The sequence below is a fragment of the Durio zibethinus genome, chromosome 19 (genome assembly GCF_047325235.1).
Source record: "Durio zibethinus cultivar Kanyao isolate XHJ-2024 chromosome 19, ASM4732523v1, whole genome shotgun sequence".
Classification (NCBI taxonomy): Eukaryota; Viridiplantae; Streptophyta; class Magnoliopsida; order Malvales; family Malvaceae; genus Durio; species Durio zibethinus.
The window spans coordinates 10,957,112-10,968,605 of record NC_143180.1 but is presented as its reverse complement, the minus strand read 5'-3'; positions in this window follow the sequence as shown (position 1 = coordinate 10,968,605).

Below are 11,494 nucleotides of genomic sequence, written 5' to 3'. Positions count from 1 at the left end.
AATTAAAACAAATAAAAATGAAAGCATACGAAAAAAAAAAGAAAAAAGAAAATAATTTTGTTAATTACATAAATTACACGATAAATAAAAGTAAATTTCAAGATAAAATACAAGATGATCTTAATTTGATATCTAATTAGTATACATGCACATAACACCTTCCATTTCTAATGAAGCCAAAGTCCCATTCAACAATGTTTTAATATCTATAACATTATAAAATTTTTATAGAAAAACAAAAATAAAAAAACAAGAAATACAAAAAGAGAAAATATTAAAGCAACAGGAAAAAGAAAAAATGAGTACTAAAAATGAGAAAAAAATTTAAAATAGAAAAAAGCACAAAAAAGAAAAAATAAAAAAGTAACAAAATGAAAAAATAATGAGTCAAAAGGAAATAAATAGAAAAATACCAAAAGTAATAAAAATTTCAAAAATGAAGAGAAAATGATAAAATAGAAAAAAATAGTTTATAAAATACGAACAAAAAATAAAAATATAACAAATAACAAGAAAAAAAGGTATAAAAATCAAAGTTAAAAAATTAAAAGAAGATCAAAAATGAAAAGGGACGACAAAATAGAAAAAAATTTAGTTTAGAAAACACAAGCAAAAAAAAAGTAACAAGAAAGAAAGGTATATAAAATCAAAGATAAAAAAATTAACAGAGGGAAAAAGTTAATACAAAATAAAAATAAAAACAAAACAAGGAAGTGCAAAAAAAATGGAAATAGGAAATAAAAAGAAATTTGAGAAAAAAAAAAAAAATGAAGAGGCAAAAATATGAAATAAAGGAAAAAGAAAAAAACTTTATAGAAAATTTTAAAACAAAGACAGAAGGGAAAAAAAAAAAAATGAAAGCACATGAAAAAATAAGCCAAAAAAAAAGAAGAAAAATTTGAAAGGAGAAAGAGTTAATGAAAAATTACAAAAAATGAAATAGAAAATAACCAACAACGATAAAATAAAAAAAAAAGATAGAAAAAAAGAAATTCTTAAACATTATAAAAATATATGAAAATATAAATAAAGAAAGAAATAAAAAAATAAAGCAACATAAAATAAGGAAAAAAGAAAAAACTAAACAAAAATACAATAAAATATAAAAAGTAAGAAAATAAAAAATAAAAAAGTCAAAAATTGAACAAAAATTTGAAAAATGAAATGGAATGACAAAATGCAAAAAAATTAGTTTAAAAAATACAAAAAATTGAAAAACATATAGGACATAATAGGAAAAGAATATAAAAAGTCAAAGACAAAAAATTAAAAAAAAGAAAAGTTAATGCGAAATAAAAATGAAAACCAAAGGAGAAAAGGCAAAATAAAAAGTAAATGAGAAAAGCAAGAAAAGAATAAAAATGAAAAGACAAAAGATTTGGAATAAAAAATAAAAAATAAAAATAAAAAATTTTAAAACAATGAAAAAATTAAAACAAATAAAAATGAAAGCATACGAAAAAAAAAAGAAAAAAGAAAAAGATTTTGTTAATTAGATAAATTACACGATAAATAAAAGTAAATTTCAAGATAAAATACAAGATGATCTTAATTTGATATCTAATTAGTATACATGCAGATAACACCTTCCATTTCTAATGAAGCCAAAGTCTCATTCAACAATGTTTTAATATCTATAACATTATAAAATTTTTATAGAAAAACAAAAATAAAAAAAATAAGAAATACAAAAAGAGAAAATATTAAAGCAAGAGAAAAAAGAAAAAATTAGTACTAAAAAAGAGAAAAAAATTTAAAACAAACAAAAGCACAAAAAGGAAAAAATAAAAAAGTAACGAAATGAAAAAATAACGAGTCAAAAGGAAATAAATAGAAAAATACCAAAAGTAATAAAAATTTCAAAAATGAAGAGAAAATGATAAAATAGAAAAAAATAGTTTATAAAATACGAACAAAAAATAAAAATATAACAAATAATAAGAAATAAAAGGTATAAAAATCAAAGATAAAAAATTAAAAGAAGATCAAAAATGAAAAGGGACGACACAATAGAAAAAAAATTTAGTTTAGAAAACACAAGCAAAAAAAAAGTAACAAGAAAGAAAGGTATAAAAACTCAAAGATAAAAAAATTAACAGAGGGAAAAAGTTAGTACAAAATAAAACTAAAAACAAAATAAGGAACTGCAAAAAAAAATGGAAATAGGAAATAAAAGGAAATTTGAGAAAAACAAAAAAAAAATAAAGAGGCAAAAATATGAAATAAAGCAAAAAGAAAAAAAGTTTATAGAAAATTTTAAAACAAAGACAAAAGTGAAAACAAAAAAAAAAAAGAAAGCACATGAAAAAATAAGTAAAAAAAAAAAAAGAAGAAATATTTGAAAGGAGAAAAAGTTATTGAAAAATTATAAAAATGAAATAGAAAATAACCAACAATGATAAATTAAAAAAAAGAAGAAAAAAGGATAGAAAAATAAGAAATTCCTAAACATTATAAAAATATATGAAATATAAATAAAGAAAGAAATAAAAATAAAGCAAAATAAAATAAGAAAAAAAATAAAAAATAAACAAAAATACAATAAAATATAAAAAGTAAGAAAATAAAAAATAAAAAAGACAAAAATTGAACAAAAATTTGAAAAATGAAATGGAATGACAAAATGAAAAAAAATTAGTTTAAAAAATACAAAAAATTGAAAAACATATAGGACATAATAAGAAAAGAATATAAAAAGTCAAAGAGAAAAAATTGAAAAAGAGAAAAGTTAATGCCAAATAAAAATGAAAATCGAAGGTGAAAAGGCAAAATAAAAAGTAAATGAGAAAAGCAAGAAAAGAATAAAAATGGAAAGACAAAAAATTTGGAATAAAAAAAGAAAAAAGAAATATAAAAAATTTTAAAACAATGAAAAAATTAAAACAAATAAAAATGAAAGCATACGAAAAAAAAAAGAAAAAAGAAAAAAATTTTGTTAATTAGATAAATTACATGATAAATAAAAGTAAATTTCAAGATAAAATACAAGATGATCTTAATTTGATATCTAATTAGTATACAAGCACATAACACCTTCCATTTCTAATGAAGCCAAAGTCTCATTCAACAATGTTTTAATATCTATAACATTATAAAATTTTTATAGAAAAACAAAAATAGAAAAATAAGAAATACAAAAAGAGAAAATATTAAAGCAAGAGGAAAAAGAAAAAATTAGCAGTAAAAAAGAGAAAAAAATTTAAAATAAACAACAGAACAAAATAGATAAAATAAAAAAGTAACGAAATGAAAAAATAACGAGTCAAAAGGAAATAAATAGAAAAATACCAAAAGTAATAAAAATTTCAAAAATGAAGAGAAAATGATAAAATAGAAAAAAATAGTTTATAAAATACGAACAAAAAATAAAAAAATAACAAATAACAAGAAATAAAGGTATAAAAATCAAAGATAAAAAATTAAAAGAAGATCAAAAATGAAAAGGGACGACAAAATAGAAAAAAATTTAGTTTAGAAAACACAAGCAAAAAAAAAAGTAACAAGAAAGAAAGGTATAAAAAATCAAAGCTAAAAAAATTAACAGAGGGAAAAAGTTAATACAAAATAAAAATAAAAACAAAACAAGGAAGTGCAAAAAAAAATTGGAAATACGAAATAAAAAGAAATTTGAGAAAAAGAAAAAAAAATTGAAGAGGCAAAAATATGAAATAAAGCAAAAAGAAAAAAAGTTTATAGAAAATTTTAAAACAAATACCAAAGTGAAAACAAAAAAAAAAAATGAAAGCACATGAAAAAATAAGTAAAAAAAAAAGAAGAAAAATTTGAAAGGAGAAAAAGTTAATGAAAAATTATAAAAATGAAATAGAAAATAACCAACAATGATAAAATAAAAAAAAAAACAAAAAGATATAGAAAAATAAAAAACTCTTAAACATTATAAAAATGTATAAAAATATAAATAAAGAAAGAAATAAAAAATAAAGCAAAATAAAATAAGAAAAAAAGGAAAAAATAAACAAAAATACAATAAAATATAAAAAGTAAGAAAAGAAAAAAATAAAAAAGTCAAAAATTGAACAAAATTTTGAAAAATGAAATGGAATGACAAAATGAAAAAAAATTCGTTTAAAAAATACAAAAAATTGAAAAACATATAGGACATAATAAGAAAAGACTATAAAAAGTCAAAGACAAAAAATTAAAAAAGAGAAAAGTTAATGCGAAATAAAAATGAAAACCAAAGTAGAAAAGGCAAAATAAAAAGTAAATGAGAAAAGCAAGAAAATAATAAAAATGAAAAGACAACAGATTTGGAATAAAAAAAGAAAAAAGAAATATAAAAAATTTTAAAATAGTAAAAAAATTAAAACAAATAAAAAGGCAAGCATACGAAAAAAAAAGAAAAAAAATAATTTTGTTAATTAGATAAATTACACGATAAATAAAAGTAAATTTCAAGATAAAATACAAGATGATCTTAATTTGATATCTAATTAGTATACATACACATAACACCTTCCATTTCTAATGAAGCCAAAGTCTCATTCAACAATGTTTTAATATCTATAACATTATAAAATTTTTATAGAAAAACAAAAATAAAAAAATAAGAAATACAAAAAGAGAAAATATTAAAGCAAGAGGAAAAAGAAAAAAATTAGTGCTAAAAAAAAGAAAAAAATTTAAAATAAACAAAAGCACAAAAAATAAAAAAAAAGTAACGAAATGAAAAAATAACGAGTCAAAAGGAAATAAATAGAAAAATACCAAAAGTAATAAAAATTTCAAAAATGAAGAGAAAATGATAAAATAGAAAAAAATAGTTTATAAAATAAGAACAAAAAAAATATAACAAATAATAAGAAATAAAGGTATAAAAATCAAAGATAAAAAATTAAAAGAAGATCAAAAATGAAAAGGGTTGACAAAGTAGAAAAAAAATTAGTTTAGAAAACCCAAGCAAAAAAAAGGTAACAAGAAAGGAAGGAATAAAAAATCAAAGATAAAAAAATTAACAGAAGGAAAAACTTAACACAAAATAAAAATAAAAACGAAACAACGAAGTGCAAAAAAAAAATGGAAATCAGAAATAAAAGGAAATTTGAGAAAAACAAAAAAAAAATAAAGAGGCAAAAATATGAAATAAAGCAAAAAGAAAAAAAGTTTATAGAAAATTTTAAAACAAAGACAAAAGTGAAAACAAAAAAAAAATGAAAGCACATGAAAAAATAAGTAAAAAAAAAAGAAAAAAATTTGAAAGGAGAAAAAGTTAATGAAAATTTATAAAAATGAAATAGAAAATAACCAACAATGATAAAATAAAAAAATAAGAAAAAAGGATAGAAAAATAAGAAATTCCTAAACATTATAAAAATATAAATAAAGAAAGAAATAAAATAATAAAGCAAAATAAAATAATAAAAAAAAGAAAAAATACAATAAAAATACAATAAAATATAAAAAGTAAGAAAATAAAAAATAAAAAAGACAAAAGACAAAAATTGAACAAAATTTTGAAAAATGAAATGGAATGATGAAATGAAAAAAAAATATTTTAAAAAATACAAAAATTGAAAAACATATAGGACATAATAAGAAGAGAATATAAAAAGTCAAAGACAAAAAATTAAAAAAGAGAAAAGTTAATGAGAAATAAAAATGAAAACCAAAGCAGAAAAGGCAAAATAAAAAGTAAATGAGAAAAGCAAGAAAAGAATAAAAATGAAAAGACAAAAGATTAGGAATAAAAAAAGAAAAAAGAAATATAAAAAATTTTAAAACAATGAAAAAATTAAAACAAATAAAAATGAAAGCATACGAAAAAAAAGAAAAAAGAAAATAATTTTGTTAATTAGATAAATTACACGATAAATAAAAGTAAATTTCAAGATAAAATACAAGATGATCTTAATTTGATATCTAATTAGTATACATGCACATAACGCCTTCCATTTCTAATGAAGCCAAAGTCTCATTCAACAATGTTTTAATATCTATAACATTATAAAATTTTTATAGAAAAACAAAAATAATAAAAAAAAGAAATACAAAAAGAGAAAATATTAAAGCAGGAGGAAAACGAAAAAATTAGTACTAAAAAAGAGAAAAAAATTTAAAATAAACAAAACCATAAAAAAGAAAAGATAAAAAGTAATGAAATTAAAAAATAACGAGTCAAAAGGAAATAAAAGAAAAATACCAAAAGTAATAAAAATTTCAAAAATGAAGAGAAAATGATAAAATAGAAAAAAATAGTTTATAAAATATGAACAAAAAAGAAAAATATAACAAATAATAAGAAATAAAAGGTATAAAAATCAAAGATCAAAAATTAAAAGAAGATCAAAAATCAAAAGGGACGATAAAATAGAAAAAAAATTTAGTTTAGAAAACACGAGCAGAAAAAAGGTAACAAGAAAGAAAGGTATAAAAAATCAAAGATAAAAAAATTAACAGAGGGAAAAAGTTAATAAAAAATAAAAATAAAAACAAAACAAGGAAGTGCAAAAAAAAGAGGAAATAGGAAATAAAAAAAATTTGAGAAAAATAAAAACAAAATGAAGAGGCAAAAATATGAAATAAAGCAAAAAGAAAAAAAGTTTATAGAAAATTTTAAAACAAAGACAAAAGTGAAAACAAAAAAAAAAATGAAAGCACATGAAAAAATAAGTAAAAAGAAGAAGAAGAAAATTTGAAAGGAGAAAAAGTTAATGAAAAATTATAAAAATGAAACAGAAAATAACCAACAATGATAAAATAAAAAAATAAGAAAAAAAGGATAAAAAATAAGAAATTCCTAAACATTATAAAAATATATGAAAATATAAATAAAGAAAAAAATAAAATAATAAAGCAAAATAAAATAATAAAAAAAAAAAATAAACAAAAATACAATAAAATATAAAAAGTAAGAAAATAAAAAATAAAAAAGACAAAAATTGAAAAAAAATTTGAAAAATGTAATGGAATGACAAAATGAAAAAAAAAATTAGTTTAAAAAATTCAAAAAATTGAAAAACATATAGGACATAATAAGAAAAGAATATAAAAGGTCAAAGACAAAAAAATTAAAAAAGAGAAAAGTTAATGCGAAATAAAAATGAAAACCAAAGGAGAAAAGGCAAAATAAAAAGTAAATGAGAAAAGCAAGAAAAGAATAAAAATGAAAAGACAAAAGATTTGGAATAGAAAAAGAAAAAAGAAATATAAAAAATTTTAAAACAATGAAAAAATTAAAACAAATAAAAATGAAATCATACGAAAAAAAAAAGAAAAAAGAAAATAATTTTGTTAATTAGATAAATTAAACGATAAATAAAAGTAAATTTCAAGATAAAATAAAAGATGATCTTAATTTGATATCTAATTAGTATACTTGCACATAACACCTTCGATTTCTAATGAAGCCAAAGTCTCATTCAACAATGTTTTAATATCTATAACATTATAAAATTTTTATAAAAAAACAAAAAAAAAAAGAAAATATTAAGCCAAACGAAAAAAGAAAAAATAAGTACTAAAAAAGAGAAAAAAAATTTAAAATAAACAAAAGCACAAAAAAGAAAAAATAGAAAAGTAACGAAATGAAAAAATAACGAGTCAAAAGAAAATAAATAGAAAAATACAAAAAGTAATAAAAATTTCAAAAATGAAGAAAAAATGATAAAATAGAAAAGAATAGTTTATAAAAAATGAACAAATAATAAAAATATAACAAATAATAAGAAAAAAAGGCATAAAAATCCAAGATAAAAGATTAAAAGAAGATCAAAAATGAAAAGGGATGACAAAATAGAAAAAAATTTAGTTTAGAAAACACAAGCAAAAAAAAAGTAATAAGAAAGAAAGGTATAAAAAATCAAAGATAAAATAATTAATAGAGGGAAAAAGTTAAAACAAAATAAAAATAAAAACAAAACAAGAAAGTGCAAAAAAAAAATGGAAATAGGAAATAAAAAGAAATTTGAGAAAAAAAAAGAAAAACAATAAAAAAATAAAAAATGAAGAGGCAAAAATATGAAATAAAACATAAAGAAAAAAAGTTTAGAGAAAATTTTAAAACACATGAAAAAATAAGTAAAAAAAAGAAGAAAATTTTGAAAGGACAAAAAGTTAATGAAAAATTATAAAAATGCAATACAAAATAAAAAGCAAGAAAAAAATAAAAAATGAAACTACAAAATATATAAAATAAATTAAAAAGAAAAAAGAATAGAGAATAGAGAATTTTAATACAAAGAAAAAAATTAAAACAAAAAAATGAAAATAAATGAACAAATATGTTAAAAGAAAAAGAAAAAAAGGATTAATGAAAAATTATAAAAAAAAGAATAGAAAATAGAAAAAAAATAAAAAAATAAAAAATGACAACAAAAATGTGAAAAACGAAAAGAATAATAGATTAAAAAATAAAAGTAAATATCCATAACATTATAAAATTTTTATAAAATAACAAAAATAAAAAGAGAAAAGGCAAAATAAAATATGAGAAAATATTAAAGCAAAAGGAAAAAGATAAAATAAGTACTAAAAAAGAGGAAAATTAAAAAAAACAAAAACACAAAATAAAAAAAAGTAAGGAAATGAAGAAATAACGAGTCAAAAAAATAAAAAAATACAAAAATAAAAAAAAATGGAAAAAATGACAAAATAAAAAAAATTTAGTTTATAAAATACAAACAAAAAATAAAAAATATAACGAATAATAAGAAATAAAGATATAAAAAATCAAAGATAAAAAATTAAAGGAAGAAAAAAGTTGATACAAAGTAAAAAATAAAAACAAAAGGAAGAAGTGTGGAAAAAAAAAACACAAATTAGAAAGAAATGGCAAAAGAAACCCAAAAAAATAAAGAAGAAAAACCTTAAGAAAAAATAAAAAAAATGAGAAAAATAAAGATAAAAAGTAAAGAGAGTACAAAAAAAAATTAATAGAAAATAATGTAAACGACCAATTAGATTGAAGTAACAAAAAAGAAAATTGATGTAAAGAGGAAAATATGTAATGAAAGAGTAATATAATGAAAACAAGAGAGAAAGTGTTCTGTAAAACAAAAAAAAGAATGAAAAATTAAGAAAATGCATAAAAAGTAAAAAAAACAAAAAAGTTAAAAACAAGGAAAAGAAAAAGGAAGTAAATAAAGAAATAAAAAAATTCTACAAAGTCCAATCTTTAATTTATGTTTTAAAACTTAATTTGAATTTATTGATTTAAATTTAGAATTTTTAATTTTTAAATCGTTAATAATGTAAAACTGTAGATACATGAAGTGAGTAATGATAGATATAACAATTTCAAACTAGTGTTATTATATGTAAGCCAATAAAATTCCAAAAGAAAATAAAAAAGATAATTATTGTCTCTTAACAAATTCTATTAAATAAAAGATAATTATTATACAATCCAAAATAATAAATAAAATAATCCAAATTGTATTAAATAAAAGATAAAACATTATACAAGATAATTTTGTTAAATAGATAAATTACACGATAAATAAAAAAAAATTTCAAGATAAAATACAAGACGATCTTAATTAGATATCTAATTAGTATACATGCACATAACACCTTCCATTTCTAATGAAGTCAAAGCCTCATTCAACAATGTTTTAATATCTATAGCATTATAAAATTTTTATAAAAAAATAAAAATAAAAAATAAAATAAGAGAAAATATTAAAGCAAAAGGAAAAAGAAAAAATAAGTACTAAAAAAGAGGAAAAACAAGAAAACAAAAACACAAAATAAAAGTAAGGAAATGAAAAAATAACGAGTCAAAGGGAAAAAATTAGAAAAATACAAAAAGTAATAAAAATTTCAAAAATGAAGAAAAAATGACAAAATGGAAAAAATTAGTTTATAAAACACGAACAAAAAATAAAAAATATAACAAATAACAAGAAATAAAGGTATAAAAATCAAAGATCAAAAATTGAAAGAAGATCAAAAATGAAAAGGGACAACAAAATAGAAAAATATTTAGTTTAGAAAACACAAGCAAAAAAAAAAAAAAAACAAGAAAGAAAGGTATAAAAAATCAAAGACAAAAAAATTAATAGAAGGAAAAAGTTAATACAAAATAAAAATAAAAACAAAACAAGGAAGTGCAAAAAAAAATGGAAATAGGAAATAGAAAGAAATTTGAGAAAAACAAAAAAAAAATAAAGAGGCAAAAATATGAAATAAGGCAAAAAGAAAAAAAGTTTATAGAAAATTTTAAAACAAAGACAAAGTGAAAACAAAAAAAAAAAATTGAAAGCACATGAAAAAATAAGTAACAAAAAAAGAAAAAAAAATTTCAAAGCAAAAAAAGTTAATGAAAAATTATAAAAATGAAATAGAAAATAGCCAACAATGATAAAATAAAAAAATAAGAAAAAAGGATAGAAAAATAACAAATTCCTAAACATTATAAAAATATATGAAAATATAAATAAAGAAAGAAATAAAAAAATAAACCAAAATAAAATAAGAAAAAAAAGAAAAAATAAACAAAAATACAATAAAAATATAAAAAGTAAGAAAATAAAAAAGTCAAAAAGACAAAAATTGAATAAAAATTTGAAAAATAAAATGGAATGACAAAATGAAAAAAAATTAGTTTAAAAAATACAAAAAAATTGAAAAACATATAAGACATAATAAGAAAAGAATATAAAAAGTCAAAGACAAAAAATTAAAAAAGAGAAAAGTTAATGCGAAATAAAAATGAAAACCAGAGGAGAAAAGGCAAAATAAAAAGTAAATGAGAAAAGCAAGAAAAGAATAAAAATGAAAAGACAAAAGATTTGGAATAAAAAAAGAAAAAAGAAATATAAAAAATTTTAAAACAATGAAAAAATTAAAACAAATAAAAATGAAAGCATACGAAAAAAAAAGAAAAAAGAAAAAAATTTTGTTAATTAGATAAATTACACGATAAATAAAAGCAAATTTCAAGATAAAATACAAGACGATCTTAATTTGATATCTAATTAGTATACATGCAGATAACACCTTCCATTTCTAATGAAGCCAAAGTCTCATCAACAATGTTTTAATATCTATAACATTATAAAATTTTTATAGAAAAACAAAAATAAAAAAATAAAAAATAAAAAAGGAGAAAATATTAAGCCAAAAGGAAAAAGAAAAAATAAGTACTAAAAAAGAGAAAAAAAATAAAATAAACAAAAGCACAAAAAAGAAAAATAAAAAAGTAACAAAATGAAAAAATAACGAGTCAAAAGAAAATAAATAGAAAAATATAAAAAGTAATAAAAATTTCAAAAATGAAGAAAAAATGATAAAATAGAAAAAATAGTTTATAAAATACGAACAAAAAATAAAAATATAATAAATAATAAGAAATAAAGGCATAAAAATCCAAGATCAAAAATTAAAAGAAGATCAAAAATGAAAAGGGATGACAAAATAGAAAAAAAAAAATAGTTTAGAAAACACAAGAAAAAAAAAGTAATAAGAAAAAAAGGTATAAAAAATCGAAGATAAAAAAATTAACGGAGGGAAAAAGTTAAAACAAAATAAAAAT